Below are 15386 nucleotides of genomic sequence, written 5' to 3' on the forward strand. Positions count from 1 at the left end.
CCTGGGGCTCAGGAGGCCAGGACTGGAACTAGAGAAAAAGTTGCTGGTGGGATCCATCTCTGTCCCCTGCTGGGCTCTGGGAGTCCATGGCCAGGCCCACAGTACAGTGGACTTCTTAGCAGGAAATGTCATGACCTCAGCACCAAGACGGGTGGGATTTGCGTTTTTCCCACATTAGGACATCTTGCTAAGAATGGGTTCTTGGCCCTGAAAGATGTTTGGGATTCAAGGGTGACCAGGCCAGTTTAAAATCTCTTAAAGGGACCACCACAGCCTTCTTCAGCCTTGTACCACCTACTTCTCCTCCACAGCCAACCTTCCTGACAGTCTCCACTCCCCTCTTTCCCTGTCCTGCCCAGGCCACTGTATCTTCCTCCCCTGTCACTGCTCTTGTACAAGTCCCCAAGAGTTTCCTCATGATGGAAGCCAAGCCCCGAGCCTTGGACCCACCTCCTGGTTGACTATATCACTTGGGCCATCTGTAGGGCCTGGAGAGAAGCTAACTGGGCTTCTGTGCAACACACCTTCCATGGCTTGAGAGCCCTTCTGAAAGGTCTAAGAGCGAGGAGTGAAAACAATCCAGAGAGCGATTATTGCCCAAGACTCATACTGCAGGCCAGTGAGTAGGGAAGTAGGAATTGCATTGCTCACCAAGAGCCAGGCCCTTCCAGGCTCTTTCCATGGGCTTCCCAATTTAATACTCACAACAGCCCTATGAGGCAGATACTAATACCATCCTGATTCATCCCATGAGGAAACTGAGGCACAGAGAAATTAAATAATAGGCTCAAGTCACAGAATGAGAGTCAAGCCAGGAATGGCATTCACGCAGTCTGGGGGCAAAGATCATGTTCTTAACCAGAACCCACTTGGCCTCTCAAGGTGGGACATGTGCCTGGGAGGGCAGCAGAGCCCCGGACTTTGCTTAACTTAGGGCTAATTCACAATTTGGGATTAAATTTCAGGAAAGCAATCGGCTTCAATGAAAGTAACACCAGGCGAAAGCAGCATGAGAGAGAAGAGGGTGCAGTTTGCTTGCAATCAGATTTGGCCTTTATCCTCCCTTCTCACCCTGCTGGGGACACTCACTTATCAGACACCCATGGCTAGATTCTGAGCCAGGGCAACCTTCCTAGAGGTCATTCACCCAGGGACCTGGAGACATTCTAGCAAGAAAGAGTGTCAGTTGTCTTGCTTGGGTGATGGGACGTGTGAGGAAGGCTGAGGCCTTTGAGGGAAGCTTCCCGAGGAGGGGTGAGCACTCTATCTCTGGAGGGGGCAGTGGAGTTCATACCCCTAAGCAGCAGGGCCACAGACCACCTCTGGGGTGCCTGCTGGCTCTCTGAGGCGCTGGGTACCCACAGCTCCCTAGGTGGCCTTGGGGATTCCATTCACCTCTCCGGACCTCCTGTGTCCTGCTCCTGCTTTGAATGATGCTTTCTAGGGTCAGTTAGGGTCACAGCTGGCAGGTTTAGATATTCACCCCCAAGTTATCCCCTGGGGAAGACTAAATCCCTTCGATGGCACTACTAAAGAGATGTAGCATAAACCACAAGCCACCAGCGCTGGCAGGAACTCATCTGGTGCAACCAGATGGGGACAGAGGCCTGGGAGGACAAAGGACTAACAGAGGGCCATGCAGCAGACTCGGTGCATCAGGGCCCTGACCAAATGCGTGGGAAGGAGACACAGGAATTAGTGTTTCAGGCAGAGCGTCAAGACTGGTCCCCAAGTATTCCCAAAAGGAAACAGGGATGGCAAGCCGGCCAGAGCTGGAAGGGCACGCAGCCTGCTGCCTGGCAGGTTTCTGTCAGCCCCTGACACTCATGTGTGGGGGATGTGGGCAGGGCACACACACAGTCAGGCCTGCTTTGCCCTCTGCCATGAGGAGGTGGCTCTGGGCCTCAGGCCCTGCAGAACGGGGGTCAGGTCAGATCATGGGTGCAAAGCATTCTTATGACAGGACATGCTACACAATGTTGTAGGTGTACCCAAGAGGTCACAACCCCACCACAGACTCTGTTCCCAAAGAGCCTGCTGCCTAAAGCGTGGGGCTCTGGCAGACACAGCCATGACCGATTGCAGGGACGGGCAGGGGACACACAGGATCAGCCTTAATCTGGACCATCCTCCTCATGTGCCAGGAGTCTGGCTTCTCCCGTAGTCCTGTCTCCTTGTTCCCTACTTCACACTCATGCACATACACACACTCATGTGTGCAGACACACGCTCATGCGTGCACACACGCTTATACTCACGCATGCGTGCACACACACAATATATACACACACACCAACACACACACATACAACGTGCAGGCTCGCACACACACGCACACATATGCACGTGTTCATCCAACCAGTCTCCTGGTCAAGCCACGCAGGCCTCTTACATATCTCCGGATGCCGTGGCCTTCTCTTTCCCAAGCTGGCAGCACCTGCCTCAAGACCTCATTGTCTTCCACCTGACCCGGCCCATCGACCTGCTCGCTGGATCCCTACGGTCCATGCTCCAGCCTGCAGCCAGAGGGAATTTTATCCAGTGCAAATTACACCTCAGAGGGGAAGGGAAGAGGGAGGAACTAAGGGGTTCAAACCCACCAGCTCCGGAATAGGCTCAGCTCCCACGTGAAGTGCTCGGTGACCCGACTAATGCTGGCAGCGGCTACCTGTCCCACTACTGCAACATGCCAGCGATGCGACACCTTATACGATAGAGTCAGAGGACCACGTGCTTGCCATCTGCCGCACCCTGACCTCTCTGGGACCGTGAGCTGGGAGGCGGAGGCCCCATCTACCTGGTAAAGGCGAGGATGCTGAGCCCACCGTGGGCAGCAGGCAGCGCAGCGTCTGGCCCTCCAGCGATGGCCAAGCTTACTGCCATCACTGCTGCCCCCGTTCCTGTAAATCCCGGTGGGTGTGGGCATCCCCCCATGCGCTGTGGGTTCCTGGAGGGATTTATCTCCTTGAATTCAGTTCTGGGCCCTGGGGTGCAACTGAGGACCTGGCCGGAGCCCATGTTTGCTGAGAATCTTGTTTGACTCTCTGTCAGCTGGTTAGAATTCAAAGGGCCAAAGAGAGACCAGAGGGCAGGGTTGGCAAGTCCATTTCACAGATGAGTAAAGTGAGGCTCAGAGCTATTTTAGGATGGGCATGTGTTTTCCATAGCAGTTATTCCTTATGGGGAGTGGCTGCTTTGCCTATCTGTGGGTGCGCATCCATGTCGCGAATGAGAAGGTTGAGCAGGCCCATGCTGGGGCTGTCCTTTTCAGAAGCAGAGACTAGACTCCGACAGTTTCAGTAACATGTTCGAGGTCACACCAGTCAAGCCGGTAAGTGGCAGAGCCATGATTCAAACCCAGATCCCCTGAGTCTCATATTTTTTCTCTGCTCAGACAGAACCCACAACCCAGCTCCTTGGCCCTCCCTGAAGCGAAGCAGGAACTAAAGCAGGCCTCAGATTCGGTCCCCAACATCCCTTGGAGCACTCATGTTTGAAACAGAATTTGGCAGGCCCACTGGGATTAATTAATTACAGGCCTATCTCCAGGGTGGCCCGGTCGGCTATCGAGGCTGCTGCATACCTGTTGATTGCATAATCCATAAATACATTTGACATCTTTAATTGGAATCAGGCCCCCCAGCCCCTGCCCACAGTTGAGTTACGAGCTCCAAACTCCCAGTTGGCAGTCCTGAGCTTCTGCCTGAATCAGGGCCCGGTGAGGAGGAATCAACTTGGGGCTCGATGTCATTTATCTGGGATTATGAAGCAGAGAAAAAAATCAGTGTTCCACTGTAAGGATGGAGATCTCCCTCTAGCTCTGTGGCTATGGACCACCTCCTAATCTCATCTTCTCAAATCCAGAAAACCTTCCGAGGCCTTGCAATCCCCGGGCTGCCAGATCCAAATGAGAGCAGAACAAGCATACTGGGTTTGACACGGGGGCTTTTGGGGTTCTTTCTCACTGGAATCCCACAGCAATCTGCCTCACCTCTCTCATCTCCCAAGGTAGGCCCAGGCCAACACACACATCCAGATGCTGTAGCAACAAGACAAGACCCCTGTCTGACTGGACACTGCAGGAGTGTCCAGGCTCGACTCTGAAGCCCAGAAGGGTCACCTACCTGGTGGGTAACTTTGCACTAGTCACATAAAGCACCGGGTCTCCATGCGCTCATTCATTCCCTCCCTCACTCGGTATCTCGGATACTGCTTGCCAGGATCTGAGAGGTGCCACGCAGGGATGGAGGGGAGCTGTACCTGCCTTGGAGCACCCTGTCCAAAGGAGTCCACAGCCCAGAGGGAAAAGTGGGCAGAGGGGCCACGGGAGGCACGGGCCAGGGGGCAACTACCTCAGCTTGGGGAAGGGTGAGAAGAGGGGAGAGGTTCCCCAGAGCTAAGGACCCAAGCTGAGCTAGTCTTTGTGGACAGCCCCTGCAGGGCCTACCCCACTTTCTCTTCTGCCTTGTTATCTTGATAACAAAGTGGGTGTGGTAAAAATTTAAACGAAAAACTTGTAGAAAGTCCTTGGTACGATGCAGCTATTTGACACTGGGTTCCCTTTTCAGGCCTCTTCCCTCTAGACTCAGATGGAAAATGATGACATTGGGCACACTGGGAGGAAAGACAGGAGTTCTGGTCACCCCTGACCTTGGGCAACCGCCTAAGGACTCAGGGCTCATAGTTCGGCTCACCTGTCAGGAAGCTCTGTCTCCGGGCATCATATATCCTCAGGCTGCCTCTAAACGTTGGCCACCCTCCACAGAGCAATCCCCAACCTCCTGCTTTGATTTCTCACGCTGTCTGGTCCCTGACTGGGGCTGTGACCTCCCAGAGGGAGGGGACTGGCCCTACCTACTGATGTCTTCCCTTCCTCCTTCAGCACCAGACCTTGGTAAAGCTTCCAAGTGACACGGTTTGGAAGACCAAACTCTACCAAAAAAAAGAAAGAGCACGTTCTGTGACAGGACACAGCGACCAGAGCTGGGTTTGGTTCCCACGATGGCTGCTCGCTAGCTGTGCAAACCCAGGCAAGTGGTTTACTTCCCCGAGCTTCATTTTCTTCCTCTGCAACCCTTACCAAATGGTGAACTGGATGATTCATTCCTATGCATGTGTCTACTCCATTCAGAAATTGTTTCAGATTCCAAGGATACAGCAGTGAACAAAACAAACTCTCTGGCATGTTGAGATTACGTTCTAGCGGAACAGACAGGAATTGACAAGTAAACATATTCGTACGCTGGGTGGTGATCACCACTATGGAGAAACACGAGGCAGGGTAAGGGAAATCAGGAGGGCATGCACAGGGTGTACATTTTATGTAGTGTGGTTAGGGAAGGCTTCCCCGAGACGGAGACACTGGGCATAGACCTGAAGGTGGTTTGAGAGCAGCCGTCGGGGAGACCTGGAGAACACTGGAGACAAGCAGGGTCTCCAACAGGAGGAAGGAACATGGCTGGCATGGCTGAGGAACAGCCAGGAGGCCAGCCTGCAGCAAAAGGGGTGAGGGAGGAGAAGGCACCAGGTGAGGTCAGCATGGGAACAGGGTGGGGATGGGGAGTCATTACAGGCCACCGTGAGGACACTGGCTTTTCCTCAGAGTGAGGAGGAAGCCATGGAGGATTTTAAGCCAGGACTGGTAAGACCTGACTTGCCCTTTAATTCTTTTTTAATGTTTATTTTTATTTTTTAATGTTTTATTTTATTTTTTGAGAGAGAGAGAGAGATAGAGAGCGCGAGAGGGAGGGAGAACACGAGCAGAAGAGGGGCAGAGAGAGAGTGGGACAGAGGATACTAAGTGAGCTTTGTGCTGACATCAGCAAGCCCGGCGCGGGGCTCAAACTCACGAACCGCAACATCATGACCTGAGCCGAAGTCAGGCACCCCCTGACTTGCCTTTTAGAAGCAGACTCTGCTGTGTGGAGGACAGAATGCAAAGGGACAAAGGCAGAAGGAGGGATCCGGGGAGTGAGGTCACCTCGGTGACGGCGGGTGAGGATGGTGGGCGAGGAGGTGGGTTTGGGGCCAGGGAGGCAGAGGAGAGACGGCGACGCTCTGGACCCACCACGGAGGTAGAGCCAGTAGGACGTGCTGGCCAACTGGATGTAGGGTATGAGGGAAAAGAGGAGCCGGGAGTGAGGCCAGTTGCCGGGGCCTGAGCAGCTATCAGACGGAGGCTCCATCTTCTGAGTCAGAGAAGACCAGGGGAGGAGCAGGTTCGGGGGTAGGGATGACTCGGGGTTTGGTTTGGGGTCTGCTAATTTTGAGGCACCTGCTAGACAAGCAGATGGAGATGTCAGGACACAACTGAACACAACCGTCTGGGACTCAGGAGGGAAGTCCAGGGCCGAGGCAGACCTCTGGGAGGTGGCTTTGACGACGAGGGAGGAGGGAGAAGGGACAGGTCTGAGGAAGGAGCCCCACAGGCCTCGGTGCTTAAGGGTCAGGGACACAAGGCGGAGCCAGCCGGGCGGCTGTAAAGGAGTGGCCAGGCAGGCAGGAGGCAGAGAGAGGGTGGCCTGAAATTCTCACAGACATTTTGTGCAAGAAGAAGAAATTACCAACTTAGTCAAAAGCTGCTGAAAATTAGAGACCCTCGCAGGAGAAGACAGATGAGGTGTGCGTGGGACCTGAAAGCAGAGGGAACGCGATGCAAGATCATTTACCTCCCTCTCCTGAGGTGCTAACTCAGAATGGGTCTCTTTGGAAATGGAACGGCCAGAGTTGTTGAATCTCTCTGATGGGCTCCCAGCCCCAGGCCCATAACCTGGGGAAGAAAGCCCCAATAGAAGCCGACTTCAGCACTAGCTCCTGGAATGCCTTTGAACCCCTCAACGAAAAGCGGGAGCTCGGAAGCAGGTAATTTTAGCCAAGTGCACTGTGTTTGCTTAGAGTTGGGTGCAGCGACCAGTTAATTACGCAGGTAAATCATGTCGCCGTCCCTGCAGCCGCAGAGCAATAACACCGTGCTGACCACACTTTTAAGGGTGATATAAGCCTCTGAGTGCGAGCTAAGAGGTTTTATAGGCTACCCTTTGAATGGGCCTCTTTCTCCCAGAGCCCACAGGAGTTGTGTGTGCCCACGCCTGCTCAGTGGTGGGGCGGGAGGGTGGCTCTTTTCTTAGACAAGGTCCATATGACTTGGGACCGGTCCAGGGCTGGCTGGCGGCCCAGGCGGGAGGTGGGAGAAGTCCATCTTTTGTGTCTGTGCTCATATCATCATGATGTGTTTCTCCCACTGCCCAGACACTGCCCGACCTTCCAACTCAAACCCATGTCAGCATCACAAACATCGACCGGGCCTGGCCCTGTGCTGAGCACTTAGAACCCAGGTGTGCCCAAGTTCATCCTTGCCTTCCAGCCAGACATGAAAGATGGGCTGAAAGTCTGCTCCTAGGGTGCAGCAGAATGAACTTAGTACTTCCTAAGAGTCTGGAGCATAATGCAACGTGAGCGCCAAGGAGGGGATGGCGGATTCTGGAACATCTGCTCCTGCCATGCCTACAAGGATAAGATTTCAAGAGGCGGCATCCAGGGATAAAGGCGTTCCAGGCGGTGGAAGCAGCATGAGCAAAGGCCCGGGACTGGAGTGTACTCTACACTGGGACACTCACAGAAGCTTGCGCCCCTTGACTCAAACACTCAGAATCAAAGACCCCCAGGTTGCTGAGTCACAGACTGATGAGACCCCCGAATGCAAGATTTGTGGCTCTTTGAGCAAGCCAGAGATGCACCTGGTCAGGTCTCCCCTCCAGGGCAGGAGATCCTGGCACTAGTCACCAACCGGTGGCATCCTGTGAGATGGGAGGCACACGGGTGTGGTGAGGATCCATCTTGCAGGGTACTTGCTCAGCCTCTCTGTCCCCATCCGTCGATCTCCAGGCACTGACCAGGTGCACATTGTGACCAGCTTTGCCCACCGTGTTCCGATGCCTGTGAGGAAGGCTCCCCTTCCCATCAAGATGGAGTTGTCATTGCGGGTGAGGGAAAGTGCCCTGTCCGTTAGCGTGCTAGTGACTGATAACAGTGTGGCATCATGGTTAGGATTTTGGTCTCTGGTCTAAACTTCCCTTCACATATTTTACTTTCCTAAGCCTCAACTTCCTCTTCTTTAATATTAGGATTACAACAACAGTGAGCAATTATTTTGTTCTCACTATGTGTCTGGCACTGGGTTAAATGCTCCTTAGGCATGACCTCTGCTAAATGATCTATAATACAGGCACTATTATTCTCCTTTTTCATACTGGGAGGCTGAGGCACGGAGAGGTAATGTAATTTGCCCACGGTCACCCAGCTAGTAAATGGTGGAGTTTGAACACGGACCAAAGAAGTCTGACTCCAGCACCTGCTAACGGCAAGGAGAATAATTAACAATACTAATAGTAATAAAGTACTATCCTTTCCCAGGAGAATGTGTAGCAAATTCATTGTCTGAGTGGGTGTTTAAAGTCTATCTTTAGGGGCTTGGGGTATAAAGTATAGGAGTACGTGGCCCGAGGGGGTGTGGCTGCTGAGAAATTGTTATATTCTTTTTGTGTGTGGAATATACTTTTATAATCTGAGTAATTTCCTCCTAATGTGTTTAGCCTCCATTAAACTGTGGGCTTCTCCAGGGAAATGAACATGTTTTATTGAACTTGGAAGTCCCCAGAATGATGCCCGGGACATAGTAAGTGCTTAGTGGATGCTAATCTCCGTCCTGGACTCACATGGGGGCGGGGGCTCCTTTCTCCAGGGCTGACCTACACACTGGGCACATCAGGGATGGAGGGGTGCACCTGTCGTCACGCATTTGCAAAGGGGGGGTGGTCTGGGTGACTGACAAGGCACTATGTATGTCCCATGTCTGACTTTCTGGCAATACTTTAACAGCTGCTGTGCAAAGACTCCTAAAGGCTCTCGATGCAGGGGCAGAAAGAGAAAGAAAGAAAGAAAGAAAGAAAGAAAGAAAGAAAGAAAGAAAGAAAGCAAGCAAGCATATAGTTAAGATGTGGTTAATACCTTCAGCATGCTTCCCTTTCCAGTTAATTAGAAAACTTTATTACAGGAAAGTTAAAGTGGCTTTTCTTTCCAAGGCAAACGTACCAACTTCTGAGAAGTGAGAAAGAGGCGTGCCAAGAGCCGCTCCATCACCGTTTCCATCATGCTCTCCTCTGGGTTTGCCGATGCTTGCCCGGCTGCTGTGAGTCCGGCTCACATGTGAGGGGGGGCGGTCAGCTGCACCTGGGCCATAAGAAGGAACCGACCTGGCAGAAAGGGCGTGTGCCCGTGCAAGTATTGGGAGGCCTGAGTTCTGTCCTGTCTCTCCGATCTGCTGCACACCAGGGCATGCAACTGCTCTGGGCTTGGTCTCCTCTCCTGGTCAAAGAATCGGTGACCGCCCTGACCTCTGAGGCGTCTGGGAGGTGAGCGAGACAGGGAGTGAGGCTCATGACGTATGGAGGCTGGGTCTCAGGGACACCCGCACGGCTGCTCAAGTCAGGGAACAAAGGAAAATAATCCCTGCTGGGGCTCACTAAGTCCTACAGAGCAAGCGTCTGGAGGACTTGCTGAGTTTCTGACAGTTCAAATCACTGCGGGGCTGGTACATGGATAATGGTTGACCATACGGGGCTGCAGCACCCGCCCGGACAGGCGTGATCCACATCCTGTAAGACATTCTGGCTTAACATAATGCAGGCCAGGTGAGGTTAAAGCACACACTCACTCAAAAATGAGGGCTGGGTGCCCTCTGACCCTCAGTTCAATAGCTACCTCCCGGGCAGTGATCCTAGGGAGATAGGAGTGTCCACATCAAAGGATAGAGAGGGACAGATTTATGGGTGTGCAGGGGCTCCTCCCAGGTGTTTCTGCTCCCACCTCCTCCCCACTGGAGCAGCTGGAGAGGAGGCGTTGGCCTTGGAAGGGAGAAAGGAAAGGACTGTTCCTGGAGCCAGCTCCCCTGGAGTGTCTTGGGGGACCTTGAAGGTGGTCTTGCATTCAGGGAAGCTGGGCGCATTGCCAAGGACCCAGATGGAGTTGAAGGGGACATCACCTCCACTGACAAAGTCTGAAGTGGGTCTTTCCTAGCCAGGCAAAATGATTTCTCCTTCACAGTGCTCTTTGTAAGCGCTTCCCCTGTGAAGCCTTCCGTGCTGCCCTCTGAGAGGACCAGTCACTTCTATGTTCTCAAAACATGCAACCACTTTCAGTCAGCTCCTCTTGGAGGGAGGGCCGGTACTGAATTCATCTTCACGCCTGCAGTGCCCAGCACAGTGCCTGACACAGGGTAGGTCTGCACAAGAGAAGCGCGGGGCTGCGATGAACGCAATTGTTCTTGACGTCATTCTGTAGATTGTCTGAATAGTGCCCTCTCACTGGAAAGATGGGGAAACGAAGGCCCAGAGGGAGGACATCACTTGCTCAAGGTGGCTGCCAGGAGTCAGCACCCGACGTGGGACAGATTTCAGGATTCCCTCGTGGCCACTACAGTGCCGCGTGGCCCTTGCACACTGATCTGAGCTACAGAGGAAAGTTCTCCCTCCCTGCCTTGCCTTAATCTACTTGACCACGCTGTGCACAGCCCAGCCAGGAGGGGGAAATGTCTACATTACAAAAATCATACGAAAGAAATTATGGATGGAAAAATCATTACCTTATAAATCGGCCGAGCTGTTCAGAACTTGTAGGAAACAGGGCATATAAAATTCATATGGCACGTTGGGGCTTTGATAGCGCCTCATTACAGCCCTCAGACTCCAGTGAAAAATGTCCTCACCCAGAGAGGGCTAATTTTCCTTTATTAATGACATGGGGTGGGGCTGACACCATAAATTCCAGCTACCTGAGGGCCCTGGAGCTTGGGACAAACTCTTCTGAGCAACATATCTCTCAAGGTTGCACTGCTCCAACCCTGCCTAGCCTCTGCTGCACCCAAAGGAAGCAAGACAGGGGAAGATGGCCTCCCCCAGCCCCAGGCCCCCCAGCCTTCAGACGAAACACAAAGGGGCAGAGTGGGCTGGGGCCGTCTCTTCTCTGATGAGGGCCCCACCAGAAATGTTAACTAAATGAGCCCCTCAGTGGGAGATGGAGTGCTGAGGAGAAGGGGATCCACATATTACCCCACATTTTAGGTGTGATTCCCATAATGCAAGTGGCATGCAGTATGAGGTCCATACTCCAGGCTGTGACCAGGGTCAGGATTCAGGCTCTAAGCAGGGTCTGTACTCAGGCTGCGACCAAGGTCAGGGCTCAGGCTGTTTCGAGTGGGCAGGACTGGACCTTGGTCACAGGCCCTTAGAGAATCCAAGAATCTAGAGTCACGGTCATAATACCAGAGAAGAGTCAGCCAAGCCTGGCCCCGGCAAACAAAGCTGGCTCCCAGCCCGTGGTTTTGCCTTTGTTACAAACTGCGGTCAGCACCCAGGCTTGCACAACTCTGAGAGCTTCTAGGTTCAATTCTCTTCTTGCCCGTGACAGAAACAAGGAAACTGAGGGCCCACAAGTATTCCCGGAATGCCGGCAGAGTGACCTGGACAAGGAGCGAAGGTGAGTCCGGGCCACCTGCTTCCTCCCGACGTGATTTCCCAGCCGCCCACACCTCCTCTGCAGCAGAGAATCATGATAAATCATGCCCGTCACAGCCGGGCCCACGGGCCTAGCTCGTGACCATGTGCCCCAGGAGAAAAGGGAAGGGAGAGATCGTCTGTCTTCTCAGAGAGTCACATGCCCCCAAGACATCTCCTCTATGGCTTCCCGAGATGCCCCAGTTGCCTTGGTCCGTCTGAGTCCACAATTAACATCCCTTCACACCTGCGTGGTGGTTCTGGGGTGCGTGCACGTTGCCTAACCCGAGCTCCACAGCGGCCTTCGGGCTGGGTTACAGATGAGAAATTTGAGCAGAGCAGTTGGTCACACGACCAACCCCTTCAACCTGATATGCTGACGCTCTAACCCAGAACCTTGGAATGGGACTATATTTGGAGATAGGGCTTTAAAGGAGCAATTAAGCTAAAATGACGCTTTTAGAGTGGACCCTAGTCCAATTTGACTGGTGTCCTCACAGGAAGAGATTAGGAGACACAGGCACTGGGCCTTCATGCACAGAGTGAGCAAGAGGATCTGTGAGCCAAAAGAGAGGACATGGAGGAGGCCAGCCCTGCGGGTACATTGGCCTCAGACCCCCGGCCTCCAGAACTGTGCAGAGTGAATGTTGGTGAGGCTCCCAGTCAGTGATATTTGTTATGGCAGCCCAAGCTGACTAAGGCAGTGGTGTGCCCAAGATTTACCAAGATGAGACTTGCATCCACGTATCTGATTCCCAGATCTGACTCTTCCTTACTGACAATAGGCAACTCTCAAAGCCCCGGATAGCTAGAACTCTGAGATGACAGAAATCGCATCTTTGCCTCGATATCTCCATTTCCTGGCTCCCAGCCTGGCAGGCGGCAGGGGTGTTGACTCTTTGCTGTTTTGTTGAACCATGTGTGAGCTTCTGAGGTCAGTTTGCTGGGTGATGGGATGGATGGGGCTGCTCTGGAAGCCGGGGGAGGGGAGGGAGCACAGGGCATGCTGGCCTCTGAAGGCAAACTCGGCCCCCACCCAGCGCTTTTGCCTTTGTTACAGCTGCGGTCAGCACCCGGGGTTACACAACCGCTTTCTTGCTCAGTCCCCACCCACTGTGGCCAAAAGCAGAATCCCCTGATGGGACATTTGGCACAACCGAGGGTTTCACAGGCCTGTTCCTTCCAGAAGAAGCTGCAGACCCAGCCAGCACTGGCCCACAGACTCACAGGAGAATTGCAAAACGAAGGCACTCACCCCAGATCAAATTCCTCCTCCCTGGGTCTTTGAGCTACTTGTGTATGCAGAAGAAAATCTATTTCCCACCCTCAGCAAGGAGACAGCTGGACACAGACAACTGTGTCATTAGGGTACAGCACAAGAGGTGTGCCTTCTGAGGGAATCTTCCACCAGCCACAAGTCCTCAGAGGATACTGCAGACTTCTCTGGCCCAGGCCCTCTCACCCAGGGCAGGGACAAAGCCCGGACACAGAATCAGTGGCCACAGATGACAGTGAAGTCCTTTCTCATAGTCACAGCTGTCTCATGATGGGGCAGGCTGTCCCCAGCAGTGCTGGGTTTGCTAAGAGGGGTGGTAGGAAAGCTTCTGCACATCATATGAGGAAAGGACCCACACGTCATATGGAAGGGGGGCCAAAATGACCCAAAGGCCTCCCTCTGCCCTGAAAGAGTAGTAGTCTAAGAATCTAGATTCATCCATTCAATGTACCTGTGAGCCCTGTGTTGTGACGAATGAGATCTGCCCTAAGGAGCTGGAGGGGACAGCCGGAAACAGACGATCACAGTCCAGAACCATGTGTGCAGTGACAGATGGATGTCCAGGATGCTTCCTCGACACTGCCCCTGCCCTGCCCATGTCCCCTCCCCTTAAACACTCCCAATCAACTTCCAACTGCCAGCTCCTGCGTTCCTTTGCCTGAGGCCTTCTGTAAGCATGAGATCCCACTCTGCCTGAGCAGGCCAGTGCTGGGGATGAATATTCCCTCTGGACCAATGACAGACAAGAACAGGAATACCGATCCGTCAGCTCCCCTGACTCTCGGGTGGCTGATTCTAAGGGGCATGCTTTCATCATTCCCAGCATCCCAGAGGATTGTGCTCCCTCTGCCAAGTTCATTTCCCCAACTCTTAGGTTCAGGTCACCAAAAAACTTCATTTAGGATCTGCAGCGTTGAGTCATAGGTTGGGGTTGGGCAGAGAGACAAGAAAAGAAGGGGAAAGGGGGGAGGGAGAGAGAGTTTTGATGTTATGTTCAGCAAGAAATCTTCCTTTGAGTTACACTTAAGCTGAAGAAGGATCAGATAGTTTTCTAGAGTTGGAGGCTTCTGTTCAAGTCCTTCCTGTGACCTGCCAGGTGAGTGAGCTCGGGCAGTGAAATCAGTATCACCAACTACAACAAGAGTGAGAATCTCCTCCACACAGGTCCAAGATGAAAATTAAATGAGATGACAGTGTGTGTGTGTGTGTGTGTGTGTGTGTGTGTGTGTGTATCTCACAGCTGCTGAATTAAGTTCTAGACACAAGCAAATCATCCCACATGCATCACTTTCCTAAATCCTTCCACTGATCCTACTAATAGTATTTCCATTTTACTGATGAGGAGACTGAGGCTCAGAGAAGTGAGTATCCTAAGATAACTCAGCTAATATGTGCCAGAGGTGGGATGTGAACCCATGCCATGTGGCTCCAGAATCTGTGCACTTAACCAACGTGATTCACATAGTAGGTCCTTGAAATGACAAAGGAGCATCCAGAAACCAGCACAAGCCAAAGCAGGGGAAGATGGCAAGGCCCCTTTCAGAGCTCTTTGCTAAGGGCTAAGCTGAGAAAGCAAAACAGAAAGGCAGAAACTGTCCAAAAAATAACCCCAAACCCAAACACCCACAAGCCGCAACGGTGGCCGCTGGCACGGCTGAGCTCCCAAGAAATCTCGGGTGCTCTGGAACTAAAACTGGGCCCAGAGAGGAGCAAGGGAGGTGATGAGGGCAGCGCTGCTTGGGGAGGCCTGGGGGCTCCCTGCCTTGAGGAGCCCCACTCATAAGGACTCTCAAGCCAGGCCATCTTTGTTGCTGTTGCAGACCAAAATTCCAGGCCACAGTCACAGAACTGACCATGAACAGAATTGAGATTTGGTCTCTCCCCGCCTCCCCACTCACTACGAGATTCATTTTCATGATCCCCTTTGAATGATGGGAGCTGGAGAAAGCTGGAAACAGGCCTTGTGTGGCCACTCAGGGCCAAGGATCTGAACCATCCCTGCAGCCTACAAAGGCCGCCATTGCCAGACAGGTCAGCCAGAACTCTCTGGGAACTTCAGCTCAGGACAGAATCAGCAAACTCTCCAGCACACTGTGACTGCCCCTGGCAGGCTCCCACTGAGTCAACCCGCGTCTGCTCATCGAGCACCAGCTATGTTCCAGGCACTTACTAGACATTAGGTCTCGCGATCTCGCTGCTGTTGTCTCTACCCGGCAGGTGGGGAGGTGGGGCAGGGGGAGGTGGTGGGGTGGTGAGGATGAGTAATTTGTCCAACTTCACCTTCCCGAGGTCTGACTCAAAAGCTCTTAACAACCATGATACTCACCCCCAAACTGAATGACTCCAAGTGTATTTTTCTTGGTTGTCTCTAAAATGAGGGTGATGGGGACTGATACCTCTGCAGAGGCCTGGCTTCGTTCTCATATTCTCCTTGACGTTGAAAAGCCCCTCTTCCGTGGGTTCCCAAAGGCAGCCAGCATGGGTGGGGCAAGTAAAGGAGTGTGGGTAGGAGAGCTCCCCCTCCCACCCTGGAAACACACCCAGCAGAGAAAAGCCTTTTC

The 15386-nt window shown here is 53.1% G+C and overlaps 1 protein-coding gene and 1 long non-coding RNA gene across 4 annotated transcripts in view; one reads left to right on the forward strand and one right to left on the reverse strand.

Moving 5' to 3' along the window:
* The window catches only part of TRABD2B (TraB domain containing 2B), a 218284-nt gene that overhangs the window by 72584 nt on the left and 130314 nt on the right, over positions 1 to 15386 (reverse strand). The window lies entirely within an intron of this gene.
* LOC109502299 lies at positions 5761 to 8414 on the forward strand. Its single transcript, XR_002160838.3, has 2 exons — positions 5761 to 6861; positions 7249 to 8414. It is a non-coding gene; the product is annotated as an uncharacterized LOC109502299 (long non-coding RNA).

This window comes from Felis catus, chromosome C1 (assembly GCF_018350175.1).
Source record: "Felis catus isolate Fca126 chromosome C1, F.catus_Fca126_mat1.0, whole genome shotgun sequence".
In the NCBI taxonomy this organism is placed as follows: Eukaryota; Metazoa; Chordata; class Mammalia; order Carnivora; family Felidae; genus Felis; species Felis catus.